Below are 23,999 nucleotides of genomic sequence, written 5' to 3'. Positions count from 1 at the left end.
GGGACTGATTTTGTAATGGATAAGAGCAACAGTCATTACATAACGGGAGTGTGAACATATGCTTCATCTGTATTGATGAAAGACAGGCCCAATAAAAAAACAACATATCCCTTTAATGGCTGTACAACTGATTGACATCCAAGTTCTGTATATTAGAAATGGTTCTGTGGGATGGTTCAAAAATGAAAGACAAATTATACTAATCATAAAAGTAGATGCAAAATGGATGACACTTGGCCATCAAAAATGGAACAGAACAGATGCAATATGGCCCTCAAAGCAGATGTTTTTTCATGTAAGTTAGATCTGCCAAAAACAGCATGTGTGAATATCGGCTTAAATATTTTCCACATTTATTAAAGAGCGTGTCACTTTTGATACATTTGGCACAATCAGGGTAATGAAAACTCAATAAAAACTGACTTCAAAAATACCCTCGTGTTAAATCACCCCTTATTTTTTTTAGCCAAAGACAGGAGTGCAGTCAAAGGATTTGATAATGTTAAAGAAGGACCTTTTTTTGGTTGATCCATTTCTGTCTTTGGATGAAAAAAAAATTCAGCTATTGCTACAGTTGTTTGAGCCAAAGCCAACAGTGGCTTCAAAAAGAAGGGGTACTATAGAGGAAGCTCTTATACTTCTCCTTTCTGATAAATACTCTACTGGCTGGGTAGAAAACAAAAAAACACAACAAAGTCGACAACTAAAAACTGTTTTTTTGCAACCTGAATTTTCCTCAGAATACAGCTCCTCATTTTCCCATTCATTTCAATGGGTGTCAGGAGGAGATTTTTTTCCTATGGCTGATTTTTCTGCTTCAGGGATAAAGAAGCCTCATGACCGATTTTCATTGAAATGAATGGGAGGCAGATAAAAATAGTAGGGGTTTTTAGCAGCTGTTTTTGCAAAAACCGCTTCAAAAAATTAAGTGTGCAACCAGCCTTAAGATTATTTTCTGCTTACTTTCTGCATCTATCCATGGTATGAACAATTTTGACAAATCTGTGAAAAATAGATCTGCCGTTTGAGATTTTTTAGTAAGATTATGTTCACACAAGCTCTTGAACTCTGTTCAGGGTTACTGTCCCCAAACCCTGTTAAAAATGCAGAGAGAAAAGTCCTACAAGCAGGATTTTTTTTACGCATTTTTCAGCTGGAAACCGGGTGGAAACCCAGCAGACCCATTATTGTCCATTGGGTCCATGGGCTTCCATGGGTAACCACTTTTTAAGCAGGTTAGCTTTCCATTTTTCAGGTTCACAAGCGGACCCGAAGAACGAAAAGCTGAACACTAGTGTGAACCTAGTATTAGACTAACAAAGTCAATAATTTTAACCACTAGATTTGTACCCCATCCATACAAGCCCATCCCAGGTGTTAGGATTGTGCAGCAGGAGCGGCCATCATATGAGAGTCGCAGCCTGTTCCACTGTTTCAGCTCAGTCCAGCATGCATGGGGTTAATCCCCTTGCAGCCGATAGGTGTGGTCGGTCTGCTAATTGACACTGGTGTTGACCTATCGGCATCAGGCTTGAAACACCTGGCTGGTTATCGGTCCCGCCTTCTCTCCATTTAAGGAGGCTGGTTTGGACGCTGGGTGCTCTAATATCAAATCTCAAATCTCACATGCTGCACGGCAATGCAGTACTTAGTTTGACAGTAAGCGGCCTTAGCTAGGTAGGGCTTTAGTTAGAATTTGCCCTAGAATTGCCCAGGGAATTCCCACCTAACTATCCTCTAATCTTCATTGTTTTATGTGCTGCGGCTTTGTGTTTGGCCCAGCACTGTTATGTTTCACTCTCTGCCAGTTACTTTAGGCAGGTTGTTATCGGTGTTACTCCACAGCAGGAGGGTGTGGCGTGGGTGCGGCTCATTAAGCTACTGGCAGCGCAGGGCCATTGTTTGTTTAAGGCTCCGTTCCCACGGAGTAACGTGCCACTCATTTAGACACGTAATCACGTGTCAGAGCGAGGTGCTTCAAAACAGATCCCATTGATTTCAATGGGTGTCGGCTTACGCGCGGTACACATTGAAATCAATGAGAGGCTTTATAACCCATTGGTTTAAATGTGTAGCGCGCGTAAGCCAGCACCCATTGAAGTCAATGGGATTTGTTTTGAAGCGCCTCACTCTGACAGGTGTTTAAGTGTCTAAATGAGCGGTGCGTTACTCCGTGGGAATGGAGCCTGTGTGCGGCTGCTTTGTACTGCAGTGGCAGCTTGTCTGAGAAGTATCAGAGAAGCACTCAGTTGGTGGAATAGCCTGGCAGTGAAGTTAACTGTCGGGCCTTGTTAACACCAGTGTGCCCTGCAGTTCAGAGCCCAGTGGGCTCCACAGGATATTTGTTTATTTTAGGATTTTTTTTTATATATATCCTGCTGACCATAACACCAGGTCCCAGATCAAGGCAGAGATTGATAGTCAAATTGTAATTTGGCACTGTTGCCCACAGTGACAACCTACACAAACTAAGGGCTCGTTCACACGGTGTAACGTGCCGCGAGATTTGGCACGTGTACGCCGTGTGACCCTTTGCGTGCCGTACACGCTCCCATTGAGTTCAATGGGAGCAGGGATCGTATGCGCCGCGCTAGTTTGCAGCCGTGAATAAATGCATAGTAGATTTTGGATGAACACCCACCATTTACGTGAACAAGAACAGCTGATCACGCCAAACACTGGCACACTTGGCCAACAGATGACCAAAAATATCCAGAAGGGAGGATCTGTTTTTGGCCGCTGCCCCACTGGCCAGAAACACCATGGGAAAATCACAGCATTTTACAGTAACTGCAAAGTGGATGGGATTCTTGCGAATCCCATGTCCACTTTGCGCGAAAAACCGCAGGGTAGACACGCTGTGATTTCCAAAACCAGCGCGGTTTTGGAGATCGCAGCATGTCAATTATATCTACGGAAACCCCAGCAGCTTCCTTGTAAATATAATTGTAACAGAAAATCTGCAGAGGAAAACTCCTTGAACTTTCTGTTTAATGTTCTGCGGGAAGAACCGTGATGCGTTCCTGCCAAGTTTTTTCCCGCAGCACTTTATAGTTGTGGGTCGTTCCTTGGGGCCTTAGCCTTTAGGGAGAGGGATTACTTTTTAAAGACACAGTTTTGCTTTGAGTTTTTAAAGACACAGTAAAATGAGCCAGACTGATTAGCTTGGCAGCCAGTGAGCCCTATCTGAACGTGCAATGCAGCTCATAAGTCCCTCGATGTTTGCCATATGGGAAAAAGAGGATGAGATTGGTTTATGAGACATCATAGTTGGCCACAGATGTGTATGACAGACTAGTAAGAACCAACTATGTGATTTAAGATTGCAAGTAATATTTTCTTTTCAAAACGGTTAGATCTTATCAATAAGGTTGATTGATTTACTGTTTATCTTATTGACAATTATTAGAGATGCTTTTGGAACCTTGTGAATATTTTCTACATGTTGAGAATACATGAGAGAATTAAGAGATTGGATACGAAATATGGGATTGAACTCCAGCAAGTATTTTGAGGCGCCACGTAGTGTCCTCCAGCAAAAAACTGTTGTGGCGGCAACTCATCATAGTTTTTCCGGCAGAGCTTTTCCCAGAAAGTCTGCAAAGGCTTCCTCTGTAGACTTTCTGCTTCAATTGTACCTATAGGGAAACTGCGGTTATTTCCATAGGTAGCAACAGTTTTGAAAATCACAATCTATCCACTGCGCATATTTTCCTGTAATGTATGGATGGGGCTCACTAGAATTCCATCCACTTTGCAGTAACTGTAAAATGCTGCATTTCTTTCTGCATCGTGTACGAAAGGGGTGCTAACACTTTTTCAGCATGTGAGCTACTTTAGAAACTGACCAATGCAAAAGATCTACTACCCACTCCTTGTGGGCGTGACCAGGGGCGTGTCTGTGGGTGGGGAATGTCTGTGGGCGGGGCTGGACATGTGGGCGGGGTCTGCACGGAGCGTGAGAGCAGGAGACAGTGGCGTTCTGTGCCTGCCCAGGGAACCCCGCTGTCTGCTTGTTCACAGAGCAGGCTGAGAGTTATCTCTGGACACTGGCAGGTTGGGGATGCGGCAGCCCCGCCTACCAGTGTCCGGAGATGACTCTCAGCCTGCATTGTGAACAAGCAGCACCCCGGCTCCCTCCATCCCTAAGAGTGGAGAGCGCGTCATACCCCGGAGCTGCTGCTGCCCGGCCTGCAAGTGTCTGGCGTGCTTGTTCACAGCGCAGGCTGAGAGTCGACTCTCAGCCTGCACTGTGAACAAGCAGACATTGGGGATCCCTGGCTATATCCCGCGATCGACCCATACGTCCTTTGCGATTGACCGGTGGATCGTGATCGACGTATTGGGCACCCCTGGTGTACGCCATATGTTGCCCCGGCCTAAAGCTCGGCTCCAAAAATCCAGTGCGTAATAAATAAAATTGTTTGGTCAATATCGAGTACTAGTCTGTATAGACGGCTAGATGATTCCTCAGACCATTCCTTAGAAACAAGTTGCAAGGAGACACATCTGCTGTGTCTATATCACGTAGCTTGAATTTATCGTACAGCAAAATGCAAATACTTTTCCAGCTTTTTTGTGGAATTTACATCAAACTTTTTTCAATGTTTTTTTATTTCATTTTGCTTCTTATGCAGAACTTATTGTATTGAGTTATCTGTCATGTAAACAAATTCTATATTTAGAAACAAAGCAAAATCTTCCTGTAGTTTTCTATATTTTGTCTAAACATTGGAAGCAGCAGATGTGTCTTGTACGGAATAAAAGACTTACTCAAGCTTTCTGCTGCCTTCACCTTACATTGTGGAGCTGCAGCTGCAAATAATTCCTTTTTATTTGCAAATAAGCAGCTCAGCAGATGGTTGGGTTTGAGCAAAGGCGAAGCATTTTGTATAGAGTTCAGGCTTCCTAAATAGGAAGTGTACTCTCTCATTAGTAATACAAGGATTACAAGTCATTATGTTCCTATTATCCCACTTATCAATGACATAACCCAGCTAGAAAAATAGCCAATGTCTAAGGATCAACAAAAACTTCTGTAACTCTTCGACAATGGTAAAAAGTGGACATGTTTTCTTCTATGGTGGAATCCAAGTGAAAATAAAAATAAAAATCTGTCTCTTGCTGCTAGAAGTGTCCACCATTTCATGCAATGGATAAATGTTTATTGGATCACAATGTTCTCATGGACCAGAAGAAATCTGAATTAGCTTTCTATGTGATTGAAGATGTAGATGAAAGTTGATACGAAGATAAGTCAGGCCTTATTCTCAGCTATTGTAGGGCCTCGTCACATCTGCCTCGGTAATCTGTTCAGGGGAGCCCGCATGGAGACCCCCCTGAACGGACTACCGAACACATTGGCAAGCGGTATACAGTGAAAGCACATGGACCAATAGACTAGAATGGGGTCCGTGTGCTTTCCATGTAATGCCCGCACAAATCATGCGGACTTGAAAGTAGACACAGCACGGAGAGCACACGGACTCCATTATAGTCTATGGGGTCCGTGTGCTTTCACTGCACACCGCTTGATAATGTGTTTGGGAGTCCATTCAGGGGGGTCCCCATGCAGACTCCACCGAATGGATTACCGATGCAGATGTGAATGAGGCCTAAGTTTGGTCATAAAACCAAAGGTCTGAACAGGATTTGCAACCATAATACAATCTGGAATAACTGGATGCATTATGGCATCATGTATGAGTCATAGGAGAGGAGGATTTTGTAACAGTACGTGTCATTCAAAATCCTCAGCTGAAATCTTCCTGTATTTTTTAATAAAAAAAAATACATACTCACCTGTCCCAGTTGCTCCGGTGCCCTCGCGCTTCCTGCAACGGCATTCAGTCGTGGCTAGCCACAGGAGGTGTTTTTTGGACCGGATTCTGAGGTGGCTACCTACTTTAAAATCCAGTCCAAAAAACCCAGTGTGAACGCAGCCAAAAGTTACAAATCATTCCCTTTTACTTGATCTCTTTGTAGCCATCTCAAGTGGTTTTGCTCACAATCACTGAAGCAAATCACTGATGTATGAATTAGGCTAGGGCTACACAGCAACTTTGGCTCTTGTGCGCCATGTCGTTCTGCGACTCCCTAATGTAAGTCAATGTAGTCACATTGGAACCCAGAGAATGTTTCAGCAACAACTTTTTGTCACAAACAAATCAACCACTGCTGGATTTTCTGTGAATAGAAGGCATGGTTGTAGAACCTTTAGGCATTGCGTTTCTTTCCGCAGCGCTTTCAACAGAAAGTTTGCAGAGTTTTCCTGCGCAGACTTTCTGTTACAATTATATCTATGGGAAAGCCGACGGCATTTCCGTAGATATAATTGACATGCTGCGATTTGCAAAGCCGCAACGGCTTTGCAAATCGCAGCATGACCGCAATGCGTTTTTTTTCCGCAAAGTGGGCATGGGATTCGCATGAATCCCATCCCCTTTGATTGCACTGTAAAATGCCGCAATTTTTCCCGCAGCGTCTCCGCTGCAAGCAAATCGTGGCGTTTCCATCCCATGGGCCCCGGCCTTAAACTGGGGCCCCATGTTGCGAAAATGCGAAGACAAATGCTAATCCTATCCTTATATTGCAAAAAAAATCTGCAGCAGAAAAGCTGTGTTTTTCAAAGTGCTCACAGCAAGTCAGTTATACCATCAGAACTGCTGGCATTTTCCATATAGACATATAATAGGGGCAGAAAGTCTGAAGAGGAAAACTCTGCAGACTTTCTGTGAAAAATGCTGTGGAAAAACGTGCAATGTGTTTCCCCCGCAATCTTTTCCGCAACATTTTTTTGCTGCGGCTCGCTACATGAGGACTTAGCCTTAGGGTACATTCACACCAGGAATCTACCTCCCATTGTTTTTAATGGGAAGCAGAAATCACAGCAGGACACTGAAAAGATACGTGTCCAGCTCGACCTTGCTGCTGAATCAGCTGTTTATTATGCAGTTCAAGGATCCCTGACAATGTCCGCCATTTGAATGTACCCTATAGGGTTGGTTCACATCTGCGTTTGGTAATCTGTTTGGGAAGTCCACATGGTGATCCCCCCCGAATGGACTACCAAATGCACTGGCAAGCGGTGTGCAGTGAAAGCACATGGACCCCATAGACTATAATGGGGTCTGTGTGCTTTCCGCAAGATCTCCACACGATTTATGCGGAGAGGAAAGTAGATTGTGAAGTACTTTTCTGTCAGCATGTCCCTGCGGAGGACTTGTGGAAAGCACATGCACCCCAATATAGTCTATGGGGTCCGCATGCTTTCACTGCACACCGCTTGCCAGTGCGTTCGGTAGTCTGACAGGGGGGGTCCCCATGCGGACTCCCTGAACGGATTACCAAATGCAAATGTGAACCAACCCTTAGAGTCACAATATGACTCCATTCACTTACATTAGCTGCAGGATTACACAGGGATCTTTAGTAACACGACAGGTTTTACAGACAAAATGCGCTGTAGCCATACCCTAAGGCTAGATTCACATGAACATTGTGCAAAATGGCTGTGAAAAATCTACATTTTTCATGACTGTCTTGTACCTGGGTGGTGCGCATTTTCATGGATGCCATTTGAGTGACATTGAGGGAACTGTGAAAACACACAACCCCCCCCCCATGAAATGTGACATAAAGCAAATAGCAGAGATGTAAAATACAGATTATTCTCTCACAGAACTTCATTCTGAACATCCAATGGCATAATCGTAGCCATTAATAATAAAGAACGTGTACTGTAGTCCAGGTCAGACCTAACCTAAATCTTATGCATATTTTATGACAGCATATATTACAAGACAGTCTTTGCAGGAGTTTTGAGACCAGAAGAAATCTCAGACTAGAGATGAGCGAACACTATTCGAAAAAGCCGTTTCGAATAGCACGCTCCCATAGGAATGAATGGATGTAGCCGGCACGCGGGCAGTTAAGCGGCCGGCCACCGGCAAAGTCTGCGTGCCGGCCAGTTCCATTCATTTCTATAGGAGCATGCTATTCAAAATGGCTGTTTCGAATAACGTTTGCTCATCTCTATCTCAGACATTATTTGACTCACTGGTAGTTTTAGGCTCTTTCTCTCCGGTTTCTATTCCTTCATTGTCAGACTCGTGTAGCATCCGGTATTATTATGTGCCATACAAAGTACTGAACAAATCCGTACATAACTATAACCCATGACTATATACAGCGGGGCACATTTATTAACCTACCTACACCTTTTATTTGAGTAAATTGTGCCTTTTTTTGTTGAGAAAAGGGGGCGTGGCCTAAATTGAAATTCTTCTCACGCTGTATTTATCAATTGCACCTACTTAAAAATGAAAAAAAAATCTCTATTACTTTATATGGGAATTCCACAAGAAGGCTGAGGAAGAGGTCAGATATTTTTTTAGGCTAAGGCCCCACGTAGAAGGACACAGAGAAAATGCGCTGCGGGAAAAACGATGGCGGTTATGCATTATGTTTTTGTCCAAAGCGCTTTTCACAGAAAGCAGGCGTTCTGCTTCAATTATACCTACAGGAAAACTACCGGCGCTTCCATAAATATAAATGACATGCAATAGTTTTGGAAATCACATCATTTCTGCTGTGCGTATTTTCTGCAATGTATGGATGGGATTTGCAGCGGGTTTTGCCGTAGAGTTTCTGCCGTGTCCAAACCTCAACCTCTGTACCATGTGGCGTCCCAGTCTTAAAGAGGTATTCGCATTTCGGCATTTATGCCAAAAATGTTTATGCCAAGTTTCAAAAACTTGTTGTTTCAAGTTCAACATCGATCCAGCATTTATGGCATATTCTGTGTCTATAGCCACAAATGAAATGACAGGAATACCCCTTTAAGCTCAGTCTCTGCATTTGGGCCAAGATGAACAATTCCTTTAAATGCCTAGTTTAAGACCATTTTTGTTTGACATAGAGTGGTGATATCACAATAATCAATGCCTGTAGGCTCCACCTGTGTCAATCTGAACCTACTAAGTTACCCTTCATTCACATCTGCATTTGGTAATCCGTTCAGGGAGTCTTCATGGGGACCCTCTGACCAGAATACTGAATGCATTGACAATCGCTGTGCAGTGAAAGCACACGGACCACATAGACTATAATGGGGTCCGTGTGCTTTCTGTGTGCTGCCTGCACAAATCATGTGGACATGAAAGTAGATCACAAAGTACTTTTCTGCCCGCATGTTCCATTCGGACACCATGCGGAGAGCATATGGACCCCATTATAGTCTATGGGGTCCGTGTGCTTTCACTGCACACCGCTTGGAATTGCGTTTGGTATTCCGTTTGGGGGGGTGCCCATGTGGACTCTCCAAACGGATTACCAAACGTAGATGTGAACGAGGGGTTACTCTATGTGCTTTTGGGCTAAATAATACCGTAATAAATAATACAGTACTAGTGTGTTTTCACATGCTACTCTCCCATTGTCTGTCCATATCATGTTCTCACTATAATAGTTTATTATAAGAAGCGATTACTGTATATAGGTATAGTTTGAGATAACATAGTGGGATCACTGACTACATCCCCTGTAAATGAGATTTTTGGGTATTCAGATGTCTTTGCGCTTGTGCATTTCAATGACATAAGTCGTTTTGTGTAATGTATGATCATGGTGGATACATGCCTATTTTATCCCATCCACTTTGACCTCCTACACAAAGTAGGACATTTGATTCTCATTAAGTAGAGCTAGAGGATATGCGAGCTCTCATCAATTCATATAGAAGTAGGCATCCTGCTGGAAAGGGTCATTTGCCGTTATATACTTTGGAAAAAAAAAAGTTTGTGGGCTATTGCAGAGCAAAGAGATGATTCTGTATGCTTGGCTGACTGTCTTCTGCTCTTCTACCTGCTTGCCTGCTACATAATATATAACACTTCTGGCATATGTTCTAGTTATTCTCTTAATATTTGGAATAGATACAAAGAATACCAGTCAAGTTGCTTAAAAAGTCCAACTTTGCCGATTCCTCCAGGCACATTATCAGTAATATCTATTGGTTGTACCTTATTATTTATACACAGATGGCAGCTCATTACTGCTATCTATAAACCACAGTAGAGCAATTTGCAGTGAACGGAGAAGTGCATTTTTATTAACTGACTTATTTTCAATTGCTGCCAAAGGAAAACACGAGTAGATATTAGTGGAAGAAAAATGCTGAAGACTCCTCCAATTAAGAGCGCGGCGCATTTAGCATAGTAATCAGCAAATTTTTAAATAAATGAAGTTTTGTTAAATAATACTCCAGGTGCCGGGTGTACGGAGCGGGGTCTAATGAAATCAGTCAAGCACCGCGTTCAGACACACTAATATAGTTATTCTAACCATAATCTCCGTGGGTGATGCGCGCTGACAGATGAATGCTAATGCACACAACATATACCCATTCTCATTTCTCCACTCTTAGTTTTTGATGCTTCTAAAGAAATTAAAAAATTTGTTCCAATTTCCATCCATTTCATTGCAAGTATAGAATGTTGAGGTATGGTACCATAGTCGCACATATTTTGTGATGACAGATCTGCTAATGGGAGCTTTCAGCTCGGACCACCACTCAAGTCTTTTATCCTAAATAGGTCCCAATGCTGAGCTGATGCTTTTCTTAATATTTGTTTAGAGGGTTCAGAGCTGAGATTTGCTCTTTCCAGAGTCCGTACATAGAAACATAGCAAGTATTAATGCTAGGGAAGCCTTTAGTTACAGACAGTATTTCCAGAGGATGTGATCATTTGATTGTTAGAAACAGTATAGGTGCCCTATACTGGTATCAATGAATGGCAGTGATAAAGGGCACTTCTAACATGTTCACTGGACTCCAACCTCACAACCATGACACATAAGACTGTCCCCCCACAATCACAATCTTCAAGAAGACCTTGAAGACTCACATCTTCATGAAGGCCAGCCACCTTCAATAACACTACTGCCACCAGACCACCATGTGAACAACATTTACCCTCACCTACTGTCTCTATCCCCTATCTCTCAGAGGTTGTAAGCCCTTGTGGGCAGGGCCCTTTATCTCACTGTGCCAGTTGTTCACTGTTAGAATTGTACTTGTTAGTATATTTATGTATTGTATGTAAACCCTTAAATGTACAGTACTGTAGGATTAATACAATAATGTACAGCACTATGAGATTAATATAATAATGTACAGCACTATAGGATTAATATAATAATGTACAGCACTATAGGATTAATATAATAAGGTACAGCACTATGGGATGAATGGGGCTCTCTATTCTAAGGATAAGTTCAAACGTAGATTTTTTTGCAGGTGGATTTTGAGGTGGAATCCCATTCATCCAAGCCAAATCAGGAGTGAAAATACTACGACTAGCCGCACGAAAAAGCCGGCGACGGAAAGTGAAGAGGAATTTCCTCTTCACTTTCTGCCGTGTGAGCTTATCCTAATACTCCTGTATTAGAAGTCAGCCATCTCTATCTAGCCAAACAAATGCTAATGCAATAGCCTCTTCTACATGCCCCTGGGGGTAAGAAAGTGTGCCAATTCCATTGGAGGCTACATTTCCGGGCTGCTGCACGCTATACCTACATGCACTAAATATGTGCTTGTATTGTATGTGTGGTCTATCTGTAAATGAGTATCCATTCATAAGTATTCATGTGGATATTGTATATGTAGGATATCTGGTGGCATTAATTGAGCAACATATGTAGTGTATTTACAGTACAGATCAAAAGTTTGGACACACCTTCCCATTCAAAGTTTTCTGTATTATCATGATTATAAAAAATGTAGATTCACACTGAAGGCATCAAAACTATGAATTAACACATGTGGAATTATATACTTAACAAAAAAGTGTGAAAAAAACTGAAAATATGTCTTATATTCTAGATTCTTCAAAGTAGCCACCTTTTGCTTTGATTACTGCTTTGCACACTCTTGGCCTTCTCTTGACGAGCTTCAAGAGGTAGTCACCTGAAATGGTTTTCACTTCACAGGTGTGCCCTGTCAGGTTTAATAAGTGGGATTTCTTGCCTTATAAATGGGGTTGGGACCATCAGTTGTGTTGTGCAGAAGTCATGTGGATATACAGCTGATAGTCCTACTGAATAGACTGTTAGAATTTGTATTATGGCAAGGAAAAAGCAGCTAAGTAAAGAAAAATGAGTGGCCATCATTACTTTAAGAAATGAGGGTCAGTCAGTCTGAAAAATTGGGAAAACTTTAAAAGTGTCCCCAATTGCAGTTGCAAAAACCATCAAGCGCTACAAAGAAACTGGCTGACATGAGGACTGCCCCAGGAAAGGAAGACCAAGAGTCACCTCTGTTGCGGAGGATAAATTAATCCGAGTCACCAGCCTCAGAAATCGCAGGTTAACAGCAGCTCAGATTAGAGAACAGGTCAATGTCACACAGAGTTCTAGCAGCAGACACATCTCTACAACAACTGTTAGGAGGAGACTTTGTGCAGCAGGCCTTCATGGTGAAATAGCTGCTAGAAAACCACTGCTAAGGACAGGCAACAAGCAGAAGAGACATGTTTGGGCTAAAGAACACAAGGAATGGACATTAGACCAGTGGAAATCTGTGCTTTGGTTTGATGAGTCCAAATTTGAGATCTTTGGTTCCAACCACAGTGTCTTTGTGTGACGCAGAAAAGGTGAACGGATCGACTCTATATGCCTGGTTCCCACCATGAAGCATGGAGGAGGAGGTGTGATGGTGCTTTGCTGGTGACACTGTTGGGGATTTATTCAAAATTGAAGGCATGCTGAACCAGCATGGCTACCACAGCATCTTGCAGCGGCAGTTTAGTTGGAGCATCATTTATTTTTCAACAAGATAGTGACCCCAAACACACGTTCAGGCTGTGTAAGGGCTATGTGACCAAGAGGGAGAGTGATGGGATGACCTGGCCTCCACAGTCATCAGACCTGAATCCAATTGAGATGGTTTAGGGTGAGCTGAACTGCAGAGTGAAGTCAAAAGGGCCAACAAGTGCTAAACATCTCTGGGAACTCCTTCAAGACTGTTGGAAGACCATTTCAGGTGACTACCTCTTGAAGCTCATCAAGAGAATGCCAAGAGTGTGCAAAGCATTAATCAAAGCAAAAGTTGGCTACTTTGGAGAACCTAGAATATAAGACATATTTTCAGTTGTTTCACACTTTTTTGTTAAGTATATAATTCCACATGTGTTAATTCATAGAAAACTCTTTGAATGAGAAGGTGTGATAGACTTGACTACATGATCACAGTATTAATTGGGTATTGTTGTTAGGTATGGTTACATGGTAGTTCTATATTTTACTCTAAGTCAAAGCCATTGGGGTAATTGATTAAAATTCCACTGACTTTTTTTTAACTGGGGCGCAGTCATGAAAATGCACTGTTTACAGTTATATATTTAAAGGTGTTTTCCAGGATACTTATGGCCTATCATTAGGATAGGCAATGAATATCTGATTGTTGGGATCCAACAGTCCTTACATTGGTCAACTGTTTAGGGGTGCTCTGGTCCCCCAGAGAGAAGGTAACGATAGGAGCTGAGCTGCAGTAACGACATTCGGCCACTACACAGGGCATGGAGCTACAGGCCATAACAAAAAATTCCTGGAAAACCCCTTTGAAGTTACCTATAAATTTGTAGCACATTTGAACACCATAATTGTTCTTCATTATATTTTTGGAATGGAGAACTCTGCTGCGACACTCTTCTAGCAGCACAATATGCTATTTTTAATGGGTAGTGAACCTGTTATTAAGCATTTTAATCCCACCCCTCCATTTGATAAGGTATGAGATTATATATTTATATGGTTTCAGGCTCCAGTTCGCTAAGTTGATGTTATTACCATGACTCATCTGAAGTTTTTGTGTTGCTACAATAAATGATAAAAAGCTGCATTTAAAGCACATTTTATGCTCTTATTTTTCGTTTTAGTTCGGCTGAAAAACAGCAATTGAGAGTGATTAAACCTCCCTTTCTGACAGGAGTATCTGTAATAACATTGATTTGTATGGAGGAGCTTTTCACATGGCAGTCAACATTTTAAGACCTGCCAGGATTCATCTCCGTAAGGTCTCAACAGGGAGAGTTTATTCAATATGCAAAGACAGAAAATCCTCAGTATAAGTCTACAGTATATGACACAACAATGTAAAAGGATGTTGGAATTATTGGTTGGGATAACCTCTACCTTTAAGAGATGTTTTTTTACCAATGCTCCGAAAACCTATATTTTTATCAAATTTAGAAGAGAAAGAAAACACATTAGGAGCTCACTATCTGCTGTACTGGATTAGAGCTCTAAGTAGTCAATGCTGGTAAATAACCCCTGTATTTAAAGGGGGAGTTGTGATTTACTTAACTTATCCAGGGATCTCTGATGATGGACTTGGTGATGAAACCGATAGGTTTTTTGATAGGTCAATCCCTTTAGTAGCGGGGCCAACCATCATCGCTCCGTGAATTGCGGTTTTCACCGCACATCGTCTATTGTAATTAGGATGCAAATAGTACCTCCTGACGAACTGTGAGAGCAGGGAAACGCGTCGAGGACTCTATAGAATCAATGAATAGAGTGGTGTGAGAGAGATAGGGGATGTTTTGTTAAATAAGATGAAGCCATAATATGGACATTTTCAATGGAAATGTTCCAGCAGTGGAGTTTTTTGTAAAAGAGCACCTTTCATGTCTTTTGTCACCTGTGGTTTTATATACCGCTAGAAAGCCGTCATGGGCGGAATTCAGCATACTGTTGGCTTTCCCGTTAAGTGCCCTGGTGCAAGAGATATTGGTGCCGTTACCAACATCTCTTCACTGTCAGAAGTGCGTTCTTGACAGTCTAGCTGAGATGTGAGGAACATCCTCACAGCTCAGCGTCATCCCTGCGCATTAAGGAACACCCCATCTGACAATACAGGGCTATTGACATTTGTCTGTCAATATTGGTCTGAAAATGGCCAATCTCTTTAATAAGGGAAGAAAAATACAGAAAAAAATTTGTTTTATTCCCTTTGTATTTTTTAAATGTGTTTTGTTACGTGTGGCCTTAGTCTAAAGGGCTTTAATGGGCTAAAACTATTGATGACGTATCCTAAAAATGGGTCACTAATATCAGACCTATGATGGTTTGATATCCGGCATCCCCAGCGATCTCCTGTTCTCATTACACAGAGAATGGAGCAGAAAACAGGCAGCCTTGTTCCCTTCTTGTATCTTTCATTGGCCAGTACACAGATAAGATAAGATAGTCCTTTAATAGTCCCACCATAGGTAGAATCATGTGATGATGCAAGCGTTGACATCCAGTTAGGTCCACCGCCAATGTATCCAGTTTCCAAAACAAAAAACTTAAAATAAAACTTTAAAACTTAATTTAAAAGGAGTTAAAAATAAAAAGAAATATTTTCATAGGCGAATGCTCCACATTTTCTCTGTACAAGTTTTTGACTACCATTGTATTTTAACTTCTCAAAGTTCACCCAAAAAATAATGGTTAGACTCTATTTGCTTTAGACAATTTTGTGTGGCTTCTTCTGTTCCGGCGTTCAGAAATGTCAACATGAAGAAAAAGTCTATTTTAATCAAAATTGTCACTTGTATTTTCTTGGCTCCTAAAGAACATGTGACAGTGCGGTACATTGTATAAAACAATCCTGAACATTTCTCTCACCAGAGGTAACCTGCGCGACCTACAATTCTCTTAACTGAACAAAAGAGTCGCTGCACTTTATTGTTGTAAATGTAACTTTGCTGTAAAATTATATTCCCTTTAAAATGTTGAAGGTTTGACATACTGATATTGATGTATTTTTTTATGCGGCAAACTGCAAGATTCAGCAAATCAATCTCAGATTTGGATTTTTTTTCTTCTCCATTTTATTGCAGGAGAATTTCTTATTTCATTTTTTACTATCCTATTTTTGATGCTTTGATGAAAACTTACTTTTTTCTTTTCCATATCCGCTAAAAGTTAAAGGCAATTTACTCTTCTTTGCTTATTGCTTTGTGTGCTTTCGGCGTTCGGAATTCTCCCTAATGGACTCATCAGGCTGGCAAGATGTTGCCTTTATAATGATGATGCTGAGGGATTCAGAATTTCATGCTGTTCGGGTTCTTAAGATGGTAAAAGTTACTTAAGAGAAATTTGCTACCACCTGGAGACTTAATCATGAAGCTTTTCCTCGTATACTGTCACACCTCTCTGATGTGTCAAAAGCATTGACAGTGTTTACACATTTTTCTCAATTTTCCTATATAACCTTCCCTTTTTTCTGTTCTTTAATTCAGTAGTCAGTTTAGAGGAATATATCTGTTATGTGATGTGTACAATGTGTAATTGTACTTAAAGGGGACGTTCCTTTGTCATTTTTTTTTTTACTACAGGGTGCTTTTAGTTTATGTTGAAGGAGTGACTATACCAGATCTGTATAGGGTTATATTGTTGGTATTGTCACCTAGCAGACAGCAGAGAGTGCTGGCGGGTGTATACTAATAGCATTGATATTCCATGAACAGTAACGTAAAATAGCCATAGCAACTATGTGTATTAAGGAAAAGGCATAGTTGAAAGCTTGAGGCTAAGGCCCTATGTAGCAGAGTGCAGCAAAAAAGCGCTGCAGGAGAAAGCCCGGGAGCAGCGCATCCGGATTTTTTTCCACAGCGCTTGTCACAGAAAGACTTTCTGCTTCGCTTATATCTATAGGGAAACCACCAGCGTTTCCATAGGTATAATTGACATGCTAGGAATGGGTTGGATCACTAGGCTAAAGAGAGACAGGGGAGGGGATAGTAATGGGCGGGATCACTAGGCTTGGAGAGACAGGGGAGAGTGGGAAAGGCTAGTAATGGGCAGGATTGCTAGTCTTGGAGTGTTAGGAAGGGTGGGAGGGGCTAGTAATGGGCAGAATTGCTAGGCTAGAGAGAGACAGTGGAGAGTGGGAGGGGCTAGTAGCGGGCAGGATCTCTAGGCTAGAGAGAGACAGCAGAGAGTGGGAGGGGCTAGTAGTGGGCAGGATCACTAGGCTTGGAGAGTTAGGTAGGGTTTTGTAACAGAGGGAGATAGGGGGCTGAGTGAAAGGGAACTAGTGTAGAAGCTACACAGGAAGCTGCATAGCAGGAAACTAAAACCTAGTAAACAAAAGGATGCAGCAGCAACCAGAAACACCCAGAAATCACTCCAAACACTTTTTAACCATTTTTACGTTTCCCACCATAGAGTCAAATGTTTTGGGGATTCGTGAAAACGGGTACTCCCCCTTGTGCAAGACAGCTGTGAAAAATGGATGATTTTCATGTCCATTTTGCACTGTTGTGTGAATATAGCGTAAATCTTTTAATGCAACCACCCACTGGACTCCTAAGCATAGAAAAGAAGGAACTTATATGGATAATATATGTTATGTTATACTGAAACTTCTCCCAAAAAAACATATATCAGCTTCTCAGATCCTTGCCGCTGACAGATCAGATAGCTCTTAAATGACAAGTTTCCCTTAGGCCCCGTTCCCACGGAGTAACGCGCCGCTCATTCTGACACATAAACGCTGGTTCTGCCGGAGGCTCTTCTCTGAGGAGGCGGAGTCTAAGATCAGACCACAGCAGTCTCCATTGTGGTCCGATCTTAGACTCCACCTCATCACAGACGAGCTTCTGGCAGAACCAGCATTGATTGGCCGAATGTTGTTGTTAGGATTGGGTCCCGCAGGGTCCACTCTCAGCGCACAGCGCCACCTACGGGTCAATCTAACCCTCGCCCTCGGCCTCATGTAGTGAGGTGTCTGGAGTGTAAGTCCAAATTTTGGCCCACTGAGCATGCTCAGGCCTATTGGAGTCGCTCACAGGCTAAGTGCCACTTCTTGCCTACTGAGCATGAGCAGTGAGGTCATGGCCACCGCCCTGTCGGGCGGAGACTCCCCTTTAAAAAGTGTAAGCCGACGCCAGCCCGGTGCTCACACTTTGAATCAAATTACTGAAGGTTGTGCATGACAGTAGTTCAGGGAAAGGCTCCAGTTTCCAGGCAGGTGTTCAGACTAGGCCTGTAGTTAGTACCCTGTAAGTCCTGAACTGACAGCTCTATACCTGGGTTAGGAGCAGGAGACTCTGTTCCAGCCCATAGAGTTGCAGCAGGCTTGGGCTCTCAGTTAGCCACTTTTACTGTCTAAACTTCCTTCACTCTCCTGGCTGTTTGCAGGAGAATGTTTAGTTGCTGACCTGGGGTGAGTTAACCCTTGGCAGCCTTGTTTGCTGTTCCAGCTGTACTGAGCACCTGTCCAGTGAAGCTAACTGGCAGGGCTTTCCTGCAGCCTGTACACATTTAGTACTGTGTCGTGTGTCTGCCAGTGGAGTTAACTGGTAGGGCACTATTCAGACACTCAACCACCCATCATTGGGCCTGTGGACCTCGCTGCAGTGCCTTGCAGACTAGAGGTTCTGTTGTTTAAAAATATTATTTTTTAATTAATACACAGAACCGTAACAGTTGTACACTGTATAGCATTTGGCCAATCAATGCTGGTCAATGCATTACCATAGATTGTAAGCCCTCGCGGGCAGGGCCCTCTACCCCACTGTGCCAGTCGGTCATTGTTAGTATTATAGCTACCTGTATATTTTGTGTATTGTATGTAAACCCCCAAATGTAAAGCACCATGGAATTAATGGTGCTATATAAATAAACAATTATAATTCCTATGAGAAAAAGTCAGCTCGCAAGGGTGAGCCTGCAACAGAACCAGCATTGATTGGCCAAATGATTGGTTTTACAGGACAAATAAGGGCCGGCTTACATTAGCGATTGCGTACCGTCTGGAAGGAGTCCACAGGAGGACCCCCCGAATGGAATATCAGTGCAACTGCAAGCGCTCTGCAGTTAAAGCGCACAAACCCTATAGACTATCATGGGGTCCGTGTGCTTGCCGAATCATTTGTGCGGGCAGTGCGTTGTAAGCACACGGACCCATTATAGTCTATGGGGTTCGTGCACTTTAACTGCATAGCACTCCTCCTAAACACTCTCCTCCTGCTACTCGTGGACTTGGTGACTCTCCTTTAGTTGAATAGTGGTTTCCCCTGAAACGAGCATTTTTTCCCATAGACTATAATGGGATTCCATATTTGACTGAGTAGTCGAATATTGAGGCTCTACTTGAAACGAATATATCGAATCTCGAATATCTCACTACTCGCTCATCTCTAATCATAGCAGTAGTAATAATAATAATAATTAATAATAATAATAAAAAAATAATCTGTTCTTTATAAGTTCTCGTCATTTTTGGTGCACTAATGGTTTTGGCTTAAAAAATTGCAAATAATGCCAGAACTTGTGTCCTTCTCCTAGTGTGCATTCATTCATATATCTTTCTTTTTCAGTTTTCTTTTTACAAATATATGGAGAGTAAATGAGGCGGAAACAAAGTAAAAGAACTTGAAAAGGGCAGGCATCTCAGAATCTAGCCCATACAAGCAGAAATCAATATCCTTCATGTATAAGTTTCTTGCAAATTCACACGACCAGTTTTACAAAGTGTCACTCAATAGTTTTTCCTAAGGCAAGAATTAAATAACTTTCAATTTAGCCCGTATTGATTTTTGGGTCTGTATATAGAACAAGTCTAAGACTGGGTCTATAAATGTTCCTGGCCTGAGTATTCACAGACTGGTAGGCTCCCATCTCCATAATGTCACATTTTATCACAATCCTTGCTTCTCCACATTGTTCTTAGGTGAATTTGTAGTCAAATAATAACATCTGCAACAGAGTTGTACCGTATATGAGCAAGTATGGTACGTATATTTTTTAATCCCACTAGGTAGGAATCCCACCGTCTGATCTTTAGCTTTTGTTCAGTAGTCCATATAATTTGCTCCATATTGCTCCATACTTCATCTGTGTTTTATAGACTTATGTTTTAGGCTAAGGCCCCAGGGAGGGAGCAGAAAGTCGGCAGAGTTGCAATGGTTTAGCCATTTTTAAATAAATAAGGTCATAGAACTGATAGAGATGAGCGAGTAGTATTCGATCGAGTAGGTATTCGATTGAATACTACGGTATTCAAAATACTCGTACTCGATCCAGTATCACTCACTATTTGAATGGAAAAGTTCGATGCAGAACCAGCATTGATTGGCCGAATGCTATACAGTCGGCCAATCAACGCTGGTTCTTCTCCTACCTTTAGAAGTCTTCTCCGTGCAGCTTCCCCGCGTCGTCTTCCGGCTCTGAATTCACTCTGCCAGGCATCGGGCCTGGGCAGAGCCGACTGCGCATGTCCGCTTGTAGTGCGGGCATGCGCAGTCGGCTCTGTCCAGGCCCGATGCCTGGCAGAGTGAATGAAGAGCCGGAAGACGCCGCGAGGACGCTGCACGGAGAAGACTTCTCGGAGGATCCAGCCCGACCCTCACTCGTGGACTTAGTAAGTATAATTTGATCGAATGTTGCCTACCCCTAAAACGAGCATTTCCCCCCCATAGACTATAATAGGGTTCGATATAAGATTTGAGTAGTCGAATATTGAGGAGCTACTCGAAACAAATATCGAACCTCGAACATTTTACTGTTCGCTCATCTCTAATAACTGAAGCTGTTTAAGTCCATCACCAGCTGGTATCTGTGAATATACAGATACTAAGTGCATGGAGTACGGAGTAACTTCTAGATGGAGGGAACAGGTTCTGAGGAATAGAGTAGAAAGGATAGCTTAGGATATGAAATGTTAGCTTAGTGTGAGGAAGATTAAAACAATGTGAACAGGTCTAATGATAAACCTGTCTTAAAGGATGTGATTATAGGGCTATAGTTGTGTATTAATTTAATTGTCCAGGATAGAGCACTCTAGAGCACTGATGCAGCTCGAGAAAAATCTTGGAGCTGGGAGTGAAATGTTCGGATGACAGAGTATATAAGTCTGAAGTCATTGGCAGAATGGAGAGGACTATTGGGGTGGAGATGATGGAGGACATGTAAGGAGGTGCAGTAATATGGATGGATTTATAAGCGCGTTTGATAATTTTATTGATGCAGGTAAGATAATGCTGTATGTCGGTTTGACAGAAAGATGAGTCTGCCATTCAGGACAGATTGTAGAAGAGAGAGTTTAGTAAATGGAGGGACGATTAGTAGGGAACTGCAATAACCAAGATTAGAGAATCAAAGAGACAATGAAGGATTTTTGATGTTTCCACAATGAAAAATAGAAGATTCTGGAGATGTTTTAGAGTTGCAAGTGACAAGAGTGTGCAAATGTCTGAATCTGTGAGGTAAAATAAAACCTTGAGATAGTGGGCATGCTGCTTTGGTGATATAGTAAGATCATAAGTGCAGATATTTTTTTGAAAGATTTAGTTTCAGAAGTTAGAGACTGTGGTATTCTTTAGTAATGCACAGGAGATATCATAGGGTGAGCTATGTACTGAAAACTAGATCTGCTGATGCTTTGTCCAACAGGGGTTGTGTAGGGAGGGAAGATGAGGGGGCCTAGGCGTGAGCCCTGAGGAACCCCAATAGCACCAATGAATGATACATTAACTGAGCGACCAAAAAGCTAGAAAGAAAGAGCAGTGTCCATGGACTGCAGAGCTGCCTTAGGAAAGTGCAATTTGTATACCATGCATAGCCCATGGATGTGCCATTGTTTCCGAGAGAAAAAAAAAACAAAGCCCTTTTTGCAATCTCGATCCCATCAACATACTTGCTCATTATGAGTATCACACTGTGCCACTGAGAATGATAACAAGTGAATATGATACATGGAGCCAACAGAAGATAAAATGGCAAACTACAGTATTACTACATAAGAGATCATACTGAGTAAATGATACTGTATAGCAATTCACACATTCAAGAATAAAGCAAAGCGCTCCGAACCGAGCAAAATGTTTCACTGCATGTATTCTATGCCATGAAGCTGGCAAAAGACAGCAATTTTATCCCTGCTGGTTGCATAGTTGTTGTGAAGCTTTCTATCCTGCCATTGCTACAAGATGATCTTCTATCCATGATTCTTTAGTTGTGTGTTAGTCATTGAAGCGGCATTACAAACATATTAACAGGGGTTTGGCTATGAGATGTGATATTACAATATGGTAGTATTGCAATGTAGTGAGGGCTCCCAGGGATGCATGTTGAGGAAGTAGTTTAAGGTGGAATTTTGTGAATCAGGAACAGGTTTGTCAGGTTCAGTTGTTATACTTTAATGCTAATTTAGTAGGTCAACTTATGTCAAGATGGGGCAAATTACGGGGACCCTTTTTTATATAGGTTCAGGTTCCTGTGGTTATGCTAGAAATGTCTTAAATGTCAATGCCCTAGTTGAAAACTTCCATGCAAAGGAAGACAAGATAAGACTCCCATGTAAGGGGCGGTGCTAATGGTATTTAATACTATATCTGTATTTATATACCAGTAAGTGATATTTTTTTGTAGCTAGCCTTGAGTGAAATGCAGAGTACATGTGACTATATGAAACTTTGTAATATATCGTATTATAGAAATATGTTTCCTCCTTCACTCAGATTGAATATTTATATTGAATCTGTCTCACACCTATAAGCCTATGGAGAGGGGAGGAGGGAGGAGCTGTCTGTCAATTGATTTATTCAATCATTCTGTGCAGACACAATCTGCAATACTGTGATGGAGAGAGCACTTCTGACACTGCTCAGATAAGAATTTACCAATGCATATAATGCTAAATAAATGGGTTAGGTTATTTAAAGTATAACTCACATTTTATTTTATTTTATCTTTTTGCTATTGTGTTGCGGGAGGTGTTTTGAAAACAATTTTGTAATATGCTTTATTAACTTATCAAACTTCCTTTTAATAGAAAACAGGCTGTAAAATTTACATTAGCAATGCACTAAGCTCTATCTATCTATACACTTGTATTCAATGCAGCATGGAAACTGAAGCATTTACCAAAGACGTGGTCATTTAATGTGGCTCTTTCTTCAGTTTTTTTACTGCCTAGAAAATTGCTTCTGGTATCACAAGTAACCCGTCGTTCACATCTGTATTCCATTCGGGGGAGTCCGCATGGGAAATGGAATACCAAACGCAATTGCAAGCGCTGTGCAGTAAAAGCACACGGACCCCGTAGACTATAATGGGGTCTGTGTGCTTGCCACCAGATCTCCGCACAGAACATGTGGACAGGAAAGTAGTTCACAATCTACTTTCCTGTCCGCATGATTCATGTGGGCAGCGTGTGGCAAGCACATGGACCCCATTAAAGTCTGTGGGGTCCATGTGCTTTTAGTGCACAGCGCTTGCAATTGCATTTGGTATTCTGTTCCCATTCGGACTCCCCAAACGGATTATCAAATGAAGATGTGAATGAAGGGTAAGCTGAGATTAAAGTACTAGTAGTAAAATAATATTACTAAGTAAAAACTCAATTGAGAATGTGATTTCATATGCAGCATGAATTATTACAATAATGGTCACCAAACAACCCCAGCTAAACATCGAAAAAAAAAAAATGTCACACTTTAAGCCTCACAGTCAATGGCCCCAAATTTAGAGGCATGGCAAAGTTGCTATTTTTTGTTTATTCATTCCGAGAAAGAGTATATCTACCCCCAAATAGAGCCAATAAACGCTACCATTTGTTCTGTAAAAAACATGCCGTCATACAGTTACATTGAAGAAGAAATAAAAATATATAGGGCTTGGTATGTGATGACGGAAAAACGCACATAGTGATTTGGTCATCAAGGACTAAAACAGGTTGATACCTTGGGCTGGTGTTGCAAGGGATGCAAACGCCGTGATTTGCTCACAACGTAAACATCGCGGGCAAAATCATGGCGTTTTATAGTACAAACAAAGTGGATGGGATTCTAGCAAATCCCAGGCCCACTTTGCGGTAAAATTCGCTGTGCAGACATGCCGCAATTTCCAAGACCGGTTTTGGAAATCGCAGCATGTCAATAATACCTACGAAAATGCCAGTGGTTTCCCCATAGGTAATTGTAACAAAAAGTCAGTGGAGGAAA

General features: G+C 41.9%; 1 protein-coding gene across 2 annotated transcripts in view; it reads left to right on the top strand.

The window, feature by feature from the left end:
- KCTD16 (potassium channel tetramerization domain containing 16) overlaps nt 1–23,999 on the top strand; it is a 239,380-nt gene that overhangs the window by 214,228 nt on the left and 1,153 nt on the right. The gene's annotated exons all lie outside the window — the stretch shown is intronic.

This window comes from Leptodactylus fuscus, chromosome 5 (assembly GCF_031893055.1).
Source record: "Leptodactylus fuscus isolate aLepFus1 chromosome 5, aLepFus1.hap2, whole genome shotgun sequence".
NCBI classification, from domain to species: domain Eukaryota; kingdom Metazoa; phylum Chordata; class Amphibia; order Anura; family Leptodactylidae; genus Leptodactylus; species Leptodactylus fuscus.
This window is presented reverse-complemented; position numbering and strand designations above follow the sequence as displayed.